At 45.3% G+C, this 22,294-nt stretch overlaps 1 pseudogene; it reads right to left on the reverse strand.

The window, feature by feature from the left end:
• Window positions 1-390: 390 nt before the first annotated feature.
• Window positions 391-509, reverse strand: LOC124719290 (annotated as a pseudogene).
• Window positions 510-22,294: the final 21,785 nt, after the last annotated feature.

Below are 22,294 nucleotides of genomic sequence, written 5' to 3' on the forward strand. Positions count from 1 at the left end.
AGCATGGTATCAGCATACCACTCTACAGACCGTTGTCGACTTTGCAGACAGTGGAGCCGCTACTTCGCACTCGAATACCTCCGCAGTGCTCTTAGAAGCCTTAGTGCACCCCCTTCTAGTCCTCCCAGGAAACGAAAATCCCTAGCAATACCTGGAAATGAACCTGTGTGCTTCTGATATCAGGCAGGTAAAGCGCTCAGCTACGGAGTCTGCCTATTGCCTCAACGTACACTGTCTCATCAAAAGTATTCGGATATCTATTTAAAAAACCGAGAGGCATTTGGTCAGGACACCGCTATATCAGCCGTTGTCAATTTTCGTGACTGGTGCTGCTACTGCTCAATCAAGTAGCTCCTCAATTGGCCTCACAAGGGATGAGTGCACCCCGCTTGTCAACAGCACTTGGCAGATCCGGATGGTCACCCATCCAAGTGCTAGCCAAGCCCGACAGTGCTTAACTTCGGTAATCTGACAGAAACCAATGTTACCACTGTGGCAAGGCCGTTGGCTCGAATACTTATTATTTGTGGTGCGTCCACTCTTCGCCTCGACAACGTGTCGAATTCTGCTGGGGACATTTTTAATGGCGACTTTGAATATCTGTGAAGAAAAAGTAGCCCTGTGTTCCTTAAGAGTCGAAACTAAAGAAGGTAGTGATGTTGGACGCTGGGGTCTGATGGAAGTCGACGTTCTAACTCATGCGAGAGGTGTTCCATTGGATTCAGTTTCTGACAAAAGGCCAATCCATTTCAGGAATATTATTGTTCACACACTGCTGCCTTACGGATGCTGAATTGTGAGAGTGTGTACTGTCCTGGTGATACGATCAGGGCCTCTGAACTGTTCCTCTACTGTGTGCTGTACGCAATGCTATGACATATATTCATGTCCTTCCGCATTTAGCGTTTTCTTGAGCGCAATAAGTGGACCACATCTTAACCACGAAAAACATCTCATATCGTGACACCACCTCCTCTGTACTTCACTGTAGATACTATACATGATGGCAGATGGCGTTTCCCAGCCATTCACCAAACCCAAACCCTAGCATTTCCTTCCCACAGTCAGCAGCTCGTGGTCTTGCGGTAGCGTTCTCGCTTCCCGCGCACGGGGTCCCGGCTTCGTTTCCCAGCGGGGTCAGGGTTTTCTCTGCCTCGAGATGACTCGGTGTTGTGTGTCTTTCATCATCACTTCATCCTCATTCACTCGCAAGTCGCCGTAGTGGCGTTAAATAACTTGTGGAGCGACGGCCGAACCGCCCCGCGAGTGGTCTCCCAGCCACCAATGCCATACGCTCTTTTTTTTTTTCATTGCCACAGACCACAGCATGATTCATCAGTCCAAATCACTTGTTTTTAGACACCTCAGACGTCTCTTAGCATCAGCTACAGAAATATGTCGTTTATAATGAGCTGCTCTGCCACTGCACCCAATTCATTTTAACTCCGTAAGAACAGTCATTGGGCTAAGTGGACAACTGATAAACTTCGGAACTCAGAAATGACTCCATCCTCTTATTTCATGCGATTTTTACTGTTATCCTCCGAGAAGTTCGGTGGTCCTCGTCCATCAGCACACAAGGTCTTCCTGGTCTTGATTTAATTGTATTGTTCCTTCGCGGTTCCACTTCACAATCAATACCTGCATTACCTGTACAGATTTAGAAGGGTTGACACTTCCCTGATTCATTTGTTACGCGTCATCCAATGACGGGTCGACATCCGAAGTCAGTGAGCTCTCCAGGCTCGCTAATGAAAACATGTCTGCTGCTACCACAGTTTTTGCGGAGTATTTCCACAGTTTCCCGTGAAGCTCAATATAATGTAGTTATACCTCCAAATTCTGGTGTGGCCTCTTAACCTCCTTAAGAGAAGAAAAACTTCATAGACAAGATGGCAATAAAACACTGTATTGCGGATACGCAGTTTCGGCAAACTATGTTACCATCATCAGATCTGTAATAACATTACAAATGGAGCTACAAACCGTTTGACAAATAATGCCAGATTAACCCATAAAGAAATCAGTGACACCATACCTTCGTACAGGTTATTATAAAAATCTTGTGCTAGATGCACACAAAATCTTTCCACTAAAACTCCAAATGAGCAACATATGAATGATGTGTTGGCACGTCAAAAGTAAAAGTTAAAATTACTGTGTACACAAATCGCCACACACATTGGATACATACGATTACACGTCATGCCTATTAGGGGGCCACAAGACTGACTGTCAACAGTCAATGCATGACATGAACTGACAACAAGCACGACAGGCGTCGCTGCACTGATAGTTTCTACCATTAAAAGTCAAATACGTAATTTAAAACCAACCATGACTTCAAATATATAAGTTCTGAAATGCTTAAAAAATCTTATTGATGATTTCTTCCTGACAAAACATCGTTAAGACATTCTATATATAATATCTACGGTAAATGCATTATATAATCACAAAACTACAAGTACTTTTATGACAGCTTACCTAAGTAAGCGCCATCATAAATATTAAATAAAACTAAAATTCTGAAACATTATAAGAAGAAGTTAGACTGAATGCCAAAAAGTTTTAGGAATATTAAAATACAGCGGTGTTCGACCAGTCTGGAGCTAGAGCAACTAATCTTAAAATTGTACTATTATAGTGCAACACACCATGCGTAGAGCACGGAAGGGTTAGGCGATATGATCGCCTGTACCAAGGCCATAATTACTAAGTGGCATGCCAACAGAAAGCGATCAATAATAATTACAGCTTGCTTCTTACATTGAGCACATGGACATCTGTAGCCAAATAATACTGAACAAAAAACAAAACGTGACTCTGAATCGTAAATCTCCGAAAGCACTTTCTTTTCATTGCATGAATATAAATTACGAACTAATGTATAACAATGCCTAGGAATATTGACACGTAGCCAACCAACTGTCTTCATCCATTAATCCAGTGAGGATGAAACTCTGAATAACTCACAGGAAACGCCAGAGATCCGGCATGAGCTCAAATAATTAATACTGAAATACTTGGAGGCTACCCTTAATAAATCGTTCTACACTACTGGCCATTAAAATTGCTACACCAAGAAGAAATGCAGATGATAAACGGGTATTCATTGGACAAATATATTATACTACAACTGACATGTGATGACATTTTCACGCAATGTGGGTGCATAGATCCTGAGAAATCAGTACCCACAACAACCACCTCTAGCCGTAATAACAGCCTTGATACTCCTGGGCATTGAGACAAACAGAACTTGGATGACGTGTGCAGGTACAGCTGCCCATACAGCTTCAACACGATACCACCGTTCATCAAATGTAGTGACTGGCGTATTGTGACGAACCAGTTGCTCGGCCACCGTTGACCAGACGTTTTCAATTGGTGAGAGATCTGGAAAATGTGCTGCCCAGGGCAGCAGTTGAACGTTTTCTGTGTCCAGAAAGGCCCGTACAGGACCTGCAACATGCGGTCGTGTATTAGCCTGCTGAAATGGAGGGTTTCGCAGGCATCGAATGAAGAGTAGAGCCACGGGTCGTAACACATCTGAAATGTAACGTCTACTTTTCAAAGTGCCGTCAATACACCAGTATGGCGATGACGAATACACGCTTCCAATGTGCGTTCACCACGATGTCGTCAAACAGGGATGCGACCATCATGATGCTGTAAACAGAACCTGGATTCATCCGAAAAAATGACGTTTTGCCATTCGTGCACCCAGGTTCGTCGTTGAGTACACCATCGCAGGCGCTCCTGTCTGTGATGCAGCATCAAGGGTAACCGCAGCCGTGGTCTCCGAGCTGATAGTACATGCTGCTGCAAACGTCGTTGAACTGTTCGTGCAGATGGTTGTTGTCTTGTTAACGTTCCCATCTGTTGACTCAGGGATCGAGACGTGGCTGCACGATCCGTTACAGCCATGCAGATAAGATGCTTGTCATCTCGACTGATAGTGATACGAGGCCGTTGGGATGCAGCACGGCGTTCGGTATTACCCTCCTGAACTCACCGATTCCATAGGCTGCTAACAGTCATTGGATATCGACCAACGCGAGCAGCAATGTCGCGGTACGATAAACCGCAATCGCGATAGACTACAATCCGACCTTTATCAAAGTCGGAAACGTGATGGTACGCATTTCGCCTCCTTACAGGAGGCATCACAACAACGTTTCACTAGGCAACGCCGGTCAACTGCTGTTTGTGTCTGAGAAATCGGTTGGAACCTTTCCTCATGTCAGCACGTTGTAGGAGTCGCCACCGGCTCCAACCTTATGTGAATGCTCTGAAGAGCTAATCATTTGCATATTACAGCATCTTCTTCCTGTCGGTTAAATTTCGCGTCTGTAGCACTTCTTCGTGGTGCAGCAATTTTAATGGCCAGTAGTGTGTCACACTATTGTATCTCGAAGTCCAGGTGCATCAGCATGTAGTCGGAGGTACTAAAGATCTAACAACACCAAATGCTTGGCGCCTCCTCTCTCTTGGTTGGCCTGACGGTTTTGCTTTTCGATTATAGGTGTCCTCATTGCCTACACTTGGTGAAAGTTCCGAAGGAGGTGAGGCTCTCGAGTGATATTCAGATGCCGCACGCCGGTTCCAAACGTGCAGATCTGGCAGTCCGGAGAGTGAGGAGGTTCCTGATAAAATATTCACCCCGCCTGTCGGAGCCTCTCACACAGTGTTCCATTGCAGGTCTTCAGTCGGTAGCGTAGTGGGTAGATGCATGTCAAGCCAAAGTACCCTATTCTGGATGAAGCTGGATGTGATTCTCTCCCTGCCTCCTTTTACACTGGTGGGTCCGTCTCTCTTGACATCTAGTGGTCAGTTCGACATTACACGGGGGTGTCCGGATACTTCTGATCAGACAGTGTACAACTTATTACTGTATTACGTAGTCTCCATCAGGTGGTCAAAATGTCGGCAGCAGCCACTCCTGTGGGTGCAGCCGTCTCCGGGGATTCGACCTCGTCCCAGAAGACGTCGTCGCAGCGGTGCACCAGCAACAGCCACACGGCCACCACGACCACCACCACGACCGCCGAGACGGCCAGCTTCGCCGACCGACAGCACCATCAACAACAGCAGCAGCAGCAGCAGCTGCATCACCAGCAGCATCAGCAACAGCAGCAGTCAGTCAAGTCTGTGGCGCCCACCCCAGTCACTGCCAACAACACCATCGAGGGCGAGCGTTCCTCCAGTCCGGCCTTTGAGTCCGACGAGGACAGCAGCACCAACATCGGTACGCCTGATCCTCGCATCTGCTGTTTGTTTCTCTCTTCCTGTCGCTGGTTTGGGGCAATCCGCCAACATTCTGTAACTTCTACTAATCTCTTCACCTCAGATAATCACCTACCGTCAGTCCTTGATCATTTGTTGTACGATGGTTCTTACATTTGTCGATTATTGCAAGTTGGAAAAAAATGAGAAGGTTATTTAAAAAATTTGATACATTATCAAAGTCACTTACCCTCACCACTGTCGCACTTGTCGTACCGGTGGACAAATTTCTCCCCGAAGACCCAATGGTGCCGACCGACCGCCGTGTCATCCCCAGCCGATAGTCATCACTCGATACAGATATGGAGGGGCATGTGGTCAGCACACCGCTCTCCCGCTCGTTGTCAGCCTTGATGACTGGAGCCGCTACTTCTCAATCAAGTAGCTCCTTAATTGGTCTCACAAGGGCTGAGTGTACCCTGCTTGCCAACAGCGCTCGGCGGACACGGATTGTTATCCGTGTGCTATCCAAGCATGACAGTGAATTTTTCCTAGATTTTCTTCATTAAATGTTGCCGCCAATGAAATGAAATGAGAAATATTTTGTATAGACGATGCTGGACAACTTTGATGAGGCAGCTGCACTATTTTATTTTTATTAAGACGACCGATTTCGATCACCAATCGGACCTGAAGATGGTCTTATTTATGACCCAAATCGATCGTCTTTAACAAAAAAGTAAAACTGACGTGAGTTTCGATGTTGTTTTGAAGCTTTCCGTTAGTTTGGAAGGTCTGCCACCTAGCCACTTGTTTACCTGAGGGAAAAGACGGAGGTCACTCGGGACAGCACAGCAAGTGGTCGGAAATGTCCCATTGCAGTTGTTCAAAGGGTCGTTGGGCTGTACCATTACTGTGAGGACAGACGTTACCAATGCACCAGAACAGTTCCAGACGTAAGCACGTTTCTTGTTTTTTAATCGCTCTTCGCTCATTCTTCCATAAACTTTGCTGAACTATTTCCTTCTGTTTGTAGGGAATGATTAACAGATTTCAACTCCGGTCACAATTCATTGGCTGCCACATTTTATGAAAGGGACATGGGAAAGTTGGTCCGCAGGTACGACAAGTCCGTCAGTTTTTACGGTGATTACGTCAAGAAGTAAAGATAAGTGTGCTTAACTTTTAGTGATTAAATATGTTTTGATCTATGCTTTTATTTATGGCTTATCGGAAGTTGAAAAAAGAGGGCTCTTGTATATGTATTCCAACCTTTCTTTCCCATTACAGTTTCTACCCTCTACAGCACTACTGAATTTTTCCGTGATACGTTAACACATGTCCACCCATCCCATCCGTTCTTCTAGTTAGCTTTTTCTTCATATGCACGTTACCTTTTTGTTTTTTGACATGGCCTTCCGCAAGCATAATTCTGCAAGTAACAGGGACTTCTTCCACCTTCTACGATTGAAATACTCTAAAGTCTCATCTGGACCAAACGCGTTTCCCTTTATTTAAACTATCTTCAGCGGTCAGTTTTGTGAACAGAATACGATCGCACTGCGCACGATCTAAATAAAGTACACGGAGTGAACTTGGCTATGTAAAAATGTGAAAATACTGTGTGTCGATGAACTGTGTTAAAAATCGTACGCCTGTCTGTACTAGACCTCGAGCCTTAATTAAAACAGAAGCATCTGAGACTTCATACAGTCACAAAATACGGAATAACTGCAATGTTACTTGTTCTTCTCATGTTCCTTTCTCCGTCGATTCTGTGCAGAACGTTCCCATTTCTTACGTTATAGTTCACTTGACTTTTAGCAACTTTCCGTAACACTACATCTGCAAATCTTTAAACCCGGAGTCCATGGGTCACGTTCAGTGCTCCACTCTGGAGATGTTTTGAGAAATGTCATTCTCAAATGTGGTAACTGTCTGATACTAGTACCTTAATACGGTAAGGTATACTCTCGCTGTCTGTACTAGATTGCTTTTTATGTCCATCCTGCGTCATCCATCATAGAGTTTTTTTCTTTCCTTGATGGCATAACTCCTTCATTTGCTATGCGGCCCCCAATTTTAATGTTAAGTTTCTCACTACTGTCATTTGTGCTACTCCTCAACCCTTTCATATTTCTTTCGTATCCTCTTAATTCGCAATTTGTGGCGTGTAGTCCGTTCATTCACTTGAACTTGTTATCATTCCTACATTCACAGAGTATTGCAATGTCCTCTTTCATCTTGAATTTTAGTCACACTCTTCAACTTTGTATCATTTCCTTCAAAGATTCTTCGATTCGAACGTTGAACAGTAGATGATACAGACTGTGGCCTGCTCCACGCCTATTTTAGTCCACACGCGTCTCTCCACTTCTTCTTTTCTTATTGTCCCCTCTCGGTTCTTCGTCAGCTGCTTATTACTCGAAGTCCCGGGCAGACTGTTTACTCATAGAAAGAAAAGCTTTGTGTGGATATTGAAATTAAATTGGACTTAATTAAAAGGCAGTTGACTGAGGCACTAATTAGATTCTAGACACGTTGCATGCCCATACGTGGGAGGAGACAAAATATCGGATTCCCAGAGTACTGCTGAAAGTGTTAATAAGATAGAAAAAGAGCGTAATAAACCGCTTAGACTGAGCATTAACAGCGACAACGATAAGACAGAACAGCAAGGGATGTCCACGTTGTTCAGTTTTTACCCAATGGATACTTAACCAAACTTATATTACTGTACTTTATGCAGGTCGAAACTGAAATGTGAAATAAAGGCTTGACGTTGATATCGAGCCGCCACTTAGCAAAAAGATGCTTAAAGAAATGATTGCTATGTTTAAAATCATGACTACACTAGTCATATCAAATATTGATGAAATGGCTCATGACGGTTCTAGATAACTGAAGACTGTTAAAACTGCATTGAGCTAATATACCACTAATGATAATGAAGCTTTAGTTGACTAATTAACCGTTGCCACTAGGAATACAAATATTATTTTTGGGAAGTCCATAGCATTGCTACAAACGTCGACAAAGGAAACAGAATTGTCGTAATGAATGAGGAGCAATAGCTTGCAGAGATGTCGACCCTTTTTTTTCGCTCCTCTGACTGGTTTCACGGGTCCTGCCACGAATTGTTCTCCTTTGTCTTCATCTCAAAGTATCACTTGCGCTCTGTATCCTCAATTATTTGTTGTATTTGTTGTGCATATTCCATTCAATCCGCTCCCTTACGTATTTTACCCGCTATAGGTCTCTCAAGTACCATAGAAGTTATTACTTGAGATCGTAATACATGTCCTATCGCCGTGTCTCTTCTTCTAGTCTAATTTTCATGTTCCTCTCCTCACCGACTCTGCAGGGAACCTCCTCGTTTCTCAGCAGTCCCTGATTGTCGTGCGTCCAATACTGTGCTCGAAACGTACGTTCTCAGAAACGTAATGCCGGCTTTTATACTAAGAGATTTCTTTTAGCTATGAATGCCCTCTTCGCCTCTGCTGACCTGGTCTTTATATCCTCCCGACTTCGTCCGCCAAATGTTATTTTACTTCCAAGAAAGAATAATCCATTTCACCTGCTTCGTGGTTCCCAATTTTGATGTCAAGTGTATCGATAGCCGCATTTCTGCTACTCCACGTCGCTTTCTTCTTCGGTTTGCTTTCTGTGAAAGTCTGCTGTTTGGATACTGTTGTCTGGAACTCCTTGGATACTTGTCCAATAATAATACACATTTCACGGCTTTATTAATTGTAATCGCTTCTGATGTTCCTTGGTCACGTCCTCCATTGTCAGTCTTGCCTTCTTCCCAGCCCGTGTTTCGTTCACCAAGAACTTAGCTTCAAGCAGCATTACCTCCTGCAACAGAGCCAATTTTTCGGTTAATATCACACGTGACCAGCGTAGTCTCTCCTTTTTTGTGAGTTTCATTGCTGTGCACCCGTTTCAATCCAAAGACTTCTCGATCTTGCATTATTTGTAGTCCAAAGTGATTGTCAATTATTCAAAAACAGTCTCAATCGCATTTATTATTATTATACTGCCAACCGGTTTCAACCCGACCTTGGGATCACCATCTGTGCGTTTACACCATTGGTCGACTTCTGGTGGTGTCGCTCCTGTCTACATGCCGTTATGTAGACAGGAGCGACACCACCAGCAGTTGACCAATGGAAGTTGAAAAAAGAGGGCTCTCGTATATATATTCCAACCTCTCTCTCCCATTACAGTTTCTGCCCTCTACAGTACTACTGAATTTTTCCCTGATGCCTTAACACATGTCCTCCCATCCCATCCGTTCTTCTAGTCAGTTTTTTCTTCATACGCACGTTATCTTTCTGTTTTTGGTCATGTCCTTCCGCAACCATAATTCTGCAAGTGTCCTCCCATCCCATCCGTTCTTCTAGAAAAATCAGTTTTTTCTTCATACGCACGTTATCTTTCTGTTTTTGGTCATGTCCTTCCGCAACCATAATTCTGCAAGTAACATGGGACTTCTTCCGCCTTTTGCGATTGAAATATTCTAAAGTCTTATCTGGACCAAACGCGTTTCCCTTTATTTAAACTGTCTTCAGCCTACAGTTCTGTGAACAAATGACGATCGCATTGCGCACGACTTAAACAAAGTACATAGAGTAAACTTGGCTATGTAAAAATGCGAAAATACTGTGTGTCAATGAGGTGTGCTAGAAATCGTACGCCTGTCTGTACTAGAGCTCGAGCCTTAATTAAAACGGAAGCATCTGAGACTTCATACAGTCACAAAAGACGGAATGACTGCCATGTTACTTCTTCTACTCATATTCCTTTCCCCGTCGATTCTGTGGAGAACGTTCCCATTTCTTACCTTACTTGGCGTTTAGCAATTTTCCTTAACGCTACATCTTCAAATCTTTAGACTCGCAGTCCATCGTTCACCTCCAATGCTCCACTCTGGAGGTGTTTTGAGAAATGTCATTCTTAAATGTGGTAACTGTCCGATACCTGTACCTCAATTCGGTAAGGTGTCCTCTCTCTTTCTGTACTAGATTCATTTTTATGTCCCCCTTGCGTCATCCATTATAAAGTTTTTTTTTTTTTTTCTTTCCTGGATGGCATTTCCTATGCGGCCCCTAATTTTAAGTTTCTCACTAGTGTCGTCTGTGCTACTCCTCAGCCTTTCATTTTCTTTCGTATCCTCTTCATTCGCAATCTGTGGCGTGTAGTCCGTTCATTCAGTTAAACTTGTTATCATTCCTACATTCACAGAGCCGTTATGTAGACAGGAGCGACACCACCAGCAGTCGACCAAAGGTGTAAACGCCCAGAAGATGACCCCTGCGTCTCGTTGAAACCGGTTGGCGGTATAATAATAATAAATGCGATTGAGACTGTTTTTGAATAATTGATTAATCATACTAATCGCTGCTTCATCTGTTGTCCAAAACTCCAAGTGAGTGTGCTGAGCTGCATGCGGCCTGTCAATCTACTGTACCACCTTCGTCGCCGATTTAAGGGCTTTTTCGAGGCTATAGTCGCACGGCTAACGCCCCGATTCGCGTGCTGTGGCCAGGCCCGCCGCCGACGCCGTGGCGCGGGGCGCAGAACCACCAGCCGAAGCGGTGCTCGCTGGCCAACCTGGTGGTGCAGACTGGCGCCAGCGTGGCGGCGCTGCCCGCCTTCAACGGGCAGGCGTGCGTCGCGCTGTACCCGGTGGGCGGCCGCACGGCGCCGCCCATGCCGGCCCACCTGTCCGGCCACCCCCAGCAGCCCCAGCAGCAGCCCCAGCAGCAGCCGCCCCAGCAGCTGGCCCAGATACCAGAGGCGTCCTCCGGCGGCGGCTGCAGCCTGCTCGACACGGACAACCCGTCCGCAGTGGCCGAGCTGTCCGTCAGGACGCTGACGCCGCTGCTGTTTGCGCAGCCCGCCGTGGCGCCAGTGCCGTTGGCGCCAGTGCCGCAGCCGCTCACTCCGTCGCCGCAGCAGCAGCTCACTGGCGCCAGTCCCATCCCGCCGCCTGCTGCCTTCCAGACAGAGGTATCCGCTCCATACATCCACTGTGCGCTCTGCATGCTGCGCCACTCCCGTTCTCTATGAGACTTCCTTATCTATCTATCTGGGCAACATTACAACCACCAGACGCCGCGCGGAGTGGCCGCGCGGTTTGAGACGCCGTGTCACGAATTGCGCGGCCCCTCCCGCCGGAGGTTTGAGCCCTCCCTCGGGCATGGGTGTGTGTGTTGTCCTTAGCGTAAGGTAGATTAGTAAGTGTGTTAAGTCTAGGGACCGATGATCTCAGCAGTTTGGTCCCTTAGGAATTCTCTCCCCCCCCCTCCCCCCTCCTATCACCAGCCCCCAACACACACACACACACACACACACACACACACACACACACACACATGCACAGACAAACACACCCATGCACACATACACACACAAACACACAGCCGGCCGCGGTGGTCTAGCGGTTCTAGGCGCGCAGTCAGGAACCGCGCGACTGCTACGGTCGCAGGTTCGAATCCTGCCTCGGGCATGGATGTGTGTGATGTCCTTAGGTTAGGTAGGTTTAAGTAGTTCTTAGTTCTAGGGGACTAATGACCTCAGATGTTGAGTCCCATAGTGCTCAGAGCCATTTGAACCATTTTGAACAAAAAAAACACACACACACATACACACACACACTCACACACACCAGCAGACCCAGACCCTCTTTTACATCTAACTAGGCACTGTACACTGCCGTGTTGGCCACGAACAATCATAAACAATGATGGCCGACATGAAACAGTACGTACCATATAGAGGTGGAGTCCTATATTTGTAGCGAAAAATAGTACAGATTTAATAAGTTACCTTTAATTTACGTCTATGGTCACAAACTTTTTGTTAACAGATTACCGGTTTCGGTCTTTAATGACCATCATCAGATCTGCTTAAAAAAAAAAAGGAGTCCTAATGTACTGCTGCCATAGTGGCATCGTCAAATGTCAAATGCTGAATCAGCACCAGCATCGTCAAATACATATAAATAACATCACATGTACATGTTAAATGCGGAATCAGCACCAGCATCGTCAAATACATATAACATCACATGTACATGCCATAATGGCATCGTCAAATGTTAAATGCAGAATCAGCACCAGCATCGTCAAATACATATAAACAACATCACATGTACGATTACCGAAACCGGTAACCTGTTAACAAAAAGTTTTTGACCATAGACGTAAATTAAAGGAAACTTATTACATATACGGGTGACTCTTTTTTTCGCGACGATGTCGCAGCTTGTGAAACTAGTACAGATTTAACCACACAGGAAAGTAGGGTAATAGGCACATAAAGGTTGAAGAAAAAAATGCCACATTTGGTGTGGTGTCACCGCCAGACACCACACTTGCTAGGTGATAGCATTTAAATCGGCCGCGGTCCACTAGTATACGTCGGACCCGCGTGTCGCCACTGTCAGTGATTGCAGACCGAGCGCCACCACACGGCAGGTCTAGAGAGACTGACTAGCACTCGCCCCAGTTGTACAGCATATTTTGCTAGCGAAGCTATATTGACAAATTACGCTCTCATTTGCCGAGACGATAGTTAGCATAGCCTTCAGCTACGTAGTTTGTTACGACCTAGCAAGGCGCCATAGCATTTGATATTTATCTTGAAGCATGTACAGTCAAGACCGATGTACACCACTTATGGATTAAAGTTAAGTATTCTACCAGTTACCTCCTGTTTTGCTAGTCTTATTTCTCTGACCTGTTCCAGATCTCACGCCAATCTGCGTGAGCTTAACGCGTGCCTTTCGGCTACCTCCGAGTGGCTTGGCCGTCTTGCCACGCCACTACATTTGGCAGTAAGGATGCCATTCCTCATCCCAGTTCAAGACAAAAGTACACCTAACAGTACATAGTACCACCAACAGGTTTAATAGAAGCGCAATATAAGAAACGAGGCTGTGGCAACGCTCTAACGGCGTGCAGTGCGGCCAAGAACGGGTGGCGTGAGCTCTGCACTGTAAACCATTACCTCAGTGAGAGGAGGCAGTGACGTGATGAACAGCTATGCAGACTCGCCGATGCTTTCGCACAAAACAAAATGCTTCAAATGCCTCAAAGCACTATGGGACATAACATCTGAAGTCATCAGTCCCCTAGAACTTAGAACTACACTACTGGCCATTAAAATTGCTACACCACGAAGATGACGTGCTACAGACGAGAAATTTAACCGACAGGGAGAAGATGCTTTTCAGAGGATTCACACAAGGTTGGCGCCGGTGGCGACACCTACAACGTGCTGACATGAGGAAAGCTTCCAACCGATTTCTCATACACAAACAGCAGTTGACCGGCGTTGCCTTGTGAAACGTTGTGATGCCTCGTGTAAGGAGTAGAAATGCGTACCATCATGCTTCCGCCTTTGATAAAGGTCGGATTGTACCCTATCGCGATTGTGGTTTATCGTATCGCGACATTGCTGCTCGCGTTGGTCTAGATCCAATGACTGTTACCAGAATATGGAATCGATGGGTTCAGGAGGGTAATACGGAACGCCGTGCTGGATCCCAACGGCCCCGTATCACTAGCAGTCGAGATGACAGGCATCTTATTACATGGCTGTAAAGGATCGTGCAACCACGTCTCGATCCCTGAGTCAACAGATGGAGACGTTTCTAAGACGACAACCATCTTCATGAACAGTTCGACGACGTTTTCAGCAGCATGGACTATCAGTTCGTTACCCTTGACGCTGCATCACAGACAGGAATCTGGGTGCACGAATGGCAAAACGTCATTTTGTCGGACGAGTCCAGGTTCTGTTTACAGCATCATGATGGTCGCATCCGTGTTTGGCGACATAGCGGTCAACGCACATTGGAAGCGTGTATTCGTCATCGCCATACTGACGTATCACCCTGGGTGATGGTATGGGGTGCCATTGGTGACACGTCTCGGTCACCTCTTGTTCGCATTGACGACACTTTGAACAGTGGACGTTACATTACAGATGTGTTACGACCCGTGGCTCTACCCTTCATTCGATCCTTGCGAAACCCTACATTTCAGCAGGATAATGCACGACCGCATATTGCAGGTCCTGTACGGGCCTTTCTGGATACAGAGAATGTTCGACTGCTGCCCTGGCCAGCACATTCTCCAGATCTCTCACCAATTGAAAACGTCTGGTCTATGGTGGCCGAGCTACTGGCTCGTCACAATACGCCAGTCACTACTCTTGATGATCTGTGGTATCGTGTTGAAGCTGCATCGGCAGCTGTACCTGTACACGCCATCCAAGCTCTGTTTGACTCAATGCCCAGGCGTAACAAGGGCGTTATTACGGCCAGAGGTGGTTGTTCTGGGTACTGATTTCTCAGGATCTATGCACCCAAATTGCGTGAAAATGTAATCAAATGTCAGCTCTAGTATAATATATTTGTCCAATGAATACCCGTTTATCATCTGCATTTGTTCTTGGTATAGCAATTTTAATGGCCAGTAGTGTAAAAATCTAGTGGGTTATGCTCCAGGAACGTGGAGGCCAGAACATTTGACTTCCATAACCAATCCATTTCCATGGAAACGCTCCATTTAAATAGTTATGCATGTCATTCCAAAGAGTAGCGCGGTTCACCATCATGCTGAAACCTTAGCTGTCGCCGAACACCAAGTGGAACGTTTTTTAGTGCGTCTGGCAACGTATTACAAAGAAACGTACAGGGGAGCATTCAACTTGTCCGGCAATAGGTAAAGACCCAAAAGCACTCGTCTCACGATTCCAGCCCACAGGTTCACGCCAAAACATACCTGATAGCCACATTCAAGTGTGACATGTGGGATCTGTTCCGACCTCTATGGCTATTGTGGAGGCTGAAAATGCTTCAGGAGTGAAACCATATTCGTCTGTCCGTATCACATTATTTATAAAATGTTGGTTATTTTCCAGTTGAAGCAAAAGCCATTCACAATACTGTACTCGTCGAATGCGGTCTTTTGGCAGCCGGTATTGAGTTCACGTGTAACGATATGGATGCAGTTATTCATAGTGCAACACTTCAACAACCAATCTTTGAGATACCTGTAAGTGCCTTGCAAAACCGCGAGTACTTTGCTGAAACGACTGGTGAATAGTTTCAAGAACCGCGTCTTCTGTTCGTGCTGTATGTCGAGTCCTTGTACGACCTCAGTCCACTACTTCTGGACGAAGATTTCCGGTTTCGCTAAGGCGTTGCTCCAGGCGACGAGAAACATTCTCATCGGGACGGGGCCTTTGAGGGTACCCTGCAGTATATACAAAAGCAGCAGCTGCTTGGTTATCAAATGCACTCAGCGCCAAAACCATATCGAACGTATTCATCGTTTGTTTACACTATCGAAAAGCCGTCCTCATGTAATTGACAGGACCTATTGTGGTTATGAACTGTGGGGTTGGTTGGCACATTTACGCATTTTGGTGGATCCGTCACGTAATAGGCTACTGACATGCGACAAAATGATGTCCTCCTTATAAACGGCGAGAACTAAAGAACGGACATCCAGAAAATAAAAGAGGAACCTGACGAGGATTCCAGCCATACCTCCATGGTTTAATGCACTGCGCCAGTGCGTCCCTTCAGTTGAGCTACGTTGGTAACTGGATCACTGAACACATCTTTCATTTATTTTTTTATTTTATTTATTTATTTAACCTGATCAGATTAGGGCCATCAAGCCCTCTCTTACATCGGACCAGTGTTCCACACATGCAGTATTTCACACATCAGAGTTACCTCATGACAATAGTTTAAATGAGAAAATTAGATTACTCTAGTGACAATATGAATAAAGAGTAGTGACTAAGACCTAATAAAGTAAATGCGGCAGTATTTTTACAACAGGTGCTATACATACAGATTATGATAAAAGCAATAATAATAACAGTAATAAAAAGTCAAATAATAATGATAAACATGACTAAGACCTAATAAAGTAAATGCTGGCAGTATTTTACAACAGGTGCTATACATACAGATTATGATAAAAGCAATAATAATAACAGTAAAAAAAAGTCAAATAATAATGATAAACATGACTAAGACCTAATAAAGTAAATGCTGGCAGTATTTTACAACAGGTGCTATACATACAGATCATGATAAAAGCAATAATAATAACAGTAAAAAATCAAATAATAATGGTAAACATGAGAAAAATTGGCAATAGTAAAGAAGATTTGTGCAGATGTACATTAATATCTTGGTGTGTAAAGTAGATGTTTACTAGTGTAGCGAGTTTAATCTCTCAGCCAGAAATCACACGATTGAAGATCAGGTGACCTGGACGGGTAGGCTGTAAGGAAATGAAGGTTGATAATTCTGAGCATCCGGCCGATATGACCGAGCGGTTCTAGGGGGCTGCTACGGTCGCAGGCTCGAATCCTGCCTCGGGCATGGATGTGTGTGAGTCCTTAGGTTAGTTGGGTTTACTTAGTTCTAAGTCTTGGGGACTAATGACCTCAGATGTTAAGTCCCATAGTGCTCAGAGACATTTGAACCACTTGAATTCTCAGCATTTCCGAAACTCCTCTGCAGCAGCTGCTTCACTGGCTGTGCAATGCACGGAAAAGCGCCATCTTGCATAAAAACGGTCCCACCCACTCATCCCGTTGTTGAGTGTTGGACTGATGTTAGTGACCAAAAGACTCGCAGCTTTTATCAATGACGGTGCAGCTAACAAGACCCACAGTATTCGTCTCCTCGGAAAAATAGGGCCCTACGATATTCGATGCCGTCAACCTGTAGCACACAGTCACCTTTATATAATGAAGTAGTAACGGTTGATGTGCGCGCGGATTTTGTGTTGCCCATATTTTGCAATTCTGCGTACTGACATGTCCCTGGAGAAGGAAATGTGCTTCGTCCATCCAGAGAAAATTCGTGGTCATTCATTGTCCATTTGCGAGCGAGAAATTCCAGAGGGGACGTGTGTCTCGCTGGGACATCAGCAGGGAGCAACTCCTGAACATCGTGGGTGATTTTGTGTGGAAATCTATGCAGGATTTTTCGTAGTATGTTATACACCGTGCTCGCAAGCATGTCCAACGTTCGGACAATCCCCCCTGCATTGCAAGTTCGCACGCCACCGTTCGACCCCTTGTAATCGGCGGGTTGTGGCGCCCTGAAAATGTTCTAAGTTTGGAGTTGGCGTGGCGGCGCTGGGGCCTCTCGGTGAGCCGTGGCTCATCGGCGGCCACGTGGTGCCGAACATTAGCCAGGGTCCAGGCCAACAGCATGGCTGGGAATTCCATGGTGACGCTGCGACGATGAAGGAGATGCCAGGAGTGCCAAAGATGGCGGACATTGTGAAACCATAACGGCAGACATTTTTCAGTTCATATACAAATTCATAATAGCCAGAGGAATCATGACACCTTAAAAAGAAGCATGTACATTACCATTATTTGCACGACGATTCTGATTGTATAATCAGATTTTCAAAATCTTTGTTAGTATAAAGTTCAGTATCTGACTGTAAATTATGCAAGTAAGACCCAGCAATGAATTTCCAAAATCTAAACGGTTCATCCGATTTTGTCGATCGACATGTCTTTAGAAAGCTATTAGTGTAAACCTAAATTGGTATGAATTACAGGCATGTAACTTGAATATACACGAGTTATATGAGGTCAAAGTAGCTAATTACTATTGATCGCGTCAGGCCATAAGTACTCCACAGTTACACGAAAAAACGGTAACAGCATGCTTATAAATATATTTATTCTTCTATGTCTTTGTTTATATCCGATATATACTATTCATGAAGAAATTGGTCAATTATTTACTGTATTTAAGAAAGCACAGAGACATTAGGCTACTGGCCTACCTTTTGTTTCTATTCCTTTGATATACAGGGTGTTTCAAAAATGACCGGTATATTTGAAACGGCAATAAAAACTAAACGAGCAGCGATAGAAATACACCGTTTGTTGCAATATGCTTGGGACAACAGTACATTTTCAGGCGGACAAACTTTCGAAATTACAGTAGTTACAATTTTCAACAACAGATGGCGCTGCAATTGATGTGAAAGATATAGAAGACAATGCAGTCTGTGGGTGCGCCATTCTGTACGTCGTCTTTCTGCTGTAAGCGTGTGCTGTTCACAACGTGCAAGTGTGCTGTAGACAACATGGTTTATTCCTTAGAACAGAGGATTTTTCTGGTGTTGGAATTCCACCGCCTAGAACACAGTGTTGTTGCAACAAGACGAAGTTTTCAACGGAGGTTTAATGTAACCAAAGGACCGAAAAGCGATACAATAAAGGATCTGTTTGAAAAATTTCAACGGACTGGGAACGTGGCGGATGAACGTGCTGGAAAGGTAGGGCGACCACGTACGGCAACCACAGAGGGCAACGCGCAGCTAGTGCAGCAGGTGATCCAACAGCCGCCTCGGGTTTCCGTTCGCCGTGTTGCAGCTGCGGTCCAAATGACGCCAACGTCCACGTATCGTCTCATGCGCCAGAGTTTACACCTCTATCCATACAAAATTCAAACGCGGCAACCCCTCAGCGCCGCTACCATTGCTGCACGAGAGACATTCGCTAACGATATAGTGCACAGGATTGATGACACGATATGCATGTGGGCAGCATTTGGTTTACTGACGAAGCTTATTTTTACCTGGACGGCTTCGTCAATAAACAGAACTGGCGCATATGGGGAACCGAAAAGCCCCATGTTGCAGTCCCATCGTCCCTGCATCCTCAAAAAGTACTGGTCTGGGCCGCCATTTACTCCAAAGGAATCATTGGCCCATTTTTCAGATCCGAAACGATTACTGCATCACGCTATCTGGACATGCTTCGTGAATTTGTAGCGGTACAAACTGCCTTAGACGGCACTGCGAGCACCTCGTGGTTTATGCAAGATGGTGCCCGGCCACATCGCACGGCCGACGTCTTTAATTTCCTGAATGAATATTTCGATGATCGTGTGATTGCTTTGGGCTATCCTAAACATACAGGAGGCGGCGTGGATTGGCCTCCCTATTCGCCAGACATGAACCCCTGTGACTTCTTTCTGTGGGGACACTTGAAAGACCAGGTGTACCGCCAGAATCCAGAAACAATTGAACAGCTGAAGCAGTACATCTCATCTGCATGTGAAGCCATTCCGCCAGACACGTTGTCAAAGGTTTCGGGTAATTTCATTCAGAGACTACGCCATATTATTGCTACGCATGGTGGATATGTGGAAAATATCGTACTATAGAGTTTCCCAGACCGCAGTGCCATCTGTTGTTGAAAATTGTAACTACTGTAATTTCGAAAGTTTGTCTGCCTGAAAATGTACTGTTGTCCCAAGCATATTGCAACAAACGGTGTATTTCTATCGCTGCTCGTTTAGTTTTTATTGCCGTTTCAAATATACTGGTTATTTTTGAAACACCCTGTTTAAGTGTCTATTCATTCAAAATTCGCAACTGCCGAGTGATAGGAACCTTCGACCATTCGACTCACGTGTATATTCATATTGTATACTGTAGACTCAGCAGTATTTGACCTGTAATACGGAAACTAGAAACTACATATCCCAACCCCTAGACAACGAAACCAGCCAAAACTTATAATATTGCAACTCTTAGTCCGAGGGTACGTAGTTGAGGGCCTCACCACATCATTTCATCTTATTTGAACGCCCGCACCCTCCTGTAGTGATGTGGCCGTACCTGTATCTTCGACAGACGTCAGATTAACTGATTTCCTCTCTCTGTCACTCTGCTCTTCGAATTTTGCAATCGTTCTCCAGACTCCTAGCAGACATCGGACCAATGCCTTACATCGTACCCTTGAGTGACCGGAAGCTCTGCAGGGATATTGGCACACAGACACCGTTCTTGTAAAAGAGCTTTACCAGCAGCGTGCGATCCTTCATTTTGGGCTTCAATGACGCAAACTGAGGAACAGCCGTGTGCCGCGCCTTTGTTGGTGTGCATGTTCTGACAGCTACAGCGCCATGGATTCGTAAAATTTTCGTTAGTTTTTTATTTTATTTGTACTATGACGCTTCTCCCTGCGTCAATATTGTATTTCCCAAATTTGACATCACTCTGAGCATTTTGACACTGAAATGTTAGTTGCAGTATAACGATAAACGTGTCGCTCACATAGGGATCGTGAGAACATTCAAAATTCATTCGTAGAGAAAAAACTAAACCAACCATTTTCACAGCACAAAATTTTCTTTCCCGCAGCCTATTTTAACAGAAAACCTATTGTTTAAAATGAATACGTATACAACCTATGTTCATGTAAAAATTTCAAGTATGTCGGTCAAGAACTACTCGGGATTTTCGTCAGCTATTTTCCCTATTATTTATTACTTACATAATACATGGAAATGGACTCCCATAGCCGGCCGCGGTGGCCGAGCGGTTCTAGGCGCTTCAGTCCGGAACCGCGCGACTGCTACGGTCTCAGGTTCGAATCCTGCCTCGGGCATGAATGTGTGTGATGTCCTTAGGTTAGTTAGGTTTAAGTAGTTCTAACTTCTAGGGGACTGATGACCTCAGTTGTTACGTCCCATAGTGCTCAGAGCCATTTGAACCATTTTTTTGGACTCCCATGCTTCTTGACATAGCGCAGGGGAATGACGCGGGAGAGCCGCACCGCCGTACTAGGCATGGTTCTAATGGAAGTGGTTTGCCGTTACCTTCCTCCGACCTTAATGTGGGTGAATGATGATGATGAAGACGACACAACAACACCCAGTCATCTCGGGGCAGGTGAAAACCCCTGACCCGCCGGGAATCGAACCCGGGATCCCGTGCTCGGGAAGCGAGAAAGCTACCGCGATACCACGAGCTGTGGACTACATAATATATATTTTAATAAAATGTATAGTGCATGACTGTCTCAATGTTTAGAAGAGCATCGTGTCAAAATTTGAAATAAATCGGTCAAAATCTTTTCGAGACTCTTTGGCAACAACGTTTCCCGTTTTACGTGTATATATGCACTATGTGATCAAAAGTATCCGGACACCCCCAGAAACATACATTTTCATACTAGGTGCATTGCGCTGCCACCTACTGCCAGGTACTCTATATCAGCGACCTCAGTAATCATTACACATCGTTTAAGAGCAGAATGGGGTGCTCCGCGGAACTCACGGACTTCGAACGTGGTCAGGTGAGTGAGTGTCAAGTGTGTCATACGTCTGTACGCGAGATTTCACACTCCTAAATATCCCTAGGTCCACTGTTTCCCACGTGATAGTGAAGTACAAACATGAAGGGGCACGTAAAGCACGAAAACCTACAGGCCCACGTCGTCTGTTCACTGACAGAGACCGCCGACAGTTGAAGAGGGTCGAAATGTGTAATAGGTAGACATCTATCCAGACCATCACACAGGAATTTCAAACTGATTCAGGATTCATTGAGAGTACTATGACAGTTAGGGGGGAGGTGAGAAAACTTGGATTTCATGGTCGAGCCGCTGTTCATAAGCCACACATCACGCCGGTAAATGCCGAAAGACGCCTCGCTTGGTGTAAGGAGCGAAAACATTGGACGATTGAACAGTGGAAAAACGTTGTGTGGTGACGAATCACGGTACACAATGTGGCGATCCGATGGTAGGTGTGGGTATGGCGAATGCCCGGAAAACGTCATCTGCCAGCGTAAGTAGTGCCAACAGGAAAATTCGGAGGCGGTAGTGTTATGGTGTGGTCGAGTTTTTCATGGAGTAGGCTTGCACCCCCTGTTGTTTTGCGTTTCACTATCATAGCACACGTCTATATTTATGTTTTAAGCACCATCTTGCTTTTAGCTGTTGAAGAGCGATCCCATCTCTCAACACGATCGAGCAACTGTTCGTAATGCACGGCCCGTGGCGGAGTATAATGGAATGGCCTACACAGAGTCCTCACTTGAATCCTATGAATACCTTTGGAATGTTTAGAAACGCCGACTTCGTGCCAGGCCTCACTGACCGACATTGATACCCCTCCTCAATGCACCACTCCGTGAAGAATGGGCTGCCGTTCTCCAAGAAACCCTCCAGCACCTGACTGAATGTATGCCTGCGGGGG

Source organism: Schistocerca piceifrons, chromosome 10 (assembly GCF_021461385.2).
Source record: "Schistocerca piceifrons isolate TAMUIC-IGC-003096 chromosome 10, iqSchPice1.1, whole genome shotgun sequence".
NCBI classification, from domain to species: domain Eukaryota; kingdom Metazoa; phylum Arthropoda; class Insecta; order Orthoptera; family Acrididae; genus Schistocerca; species Schistocerca piceifrons.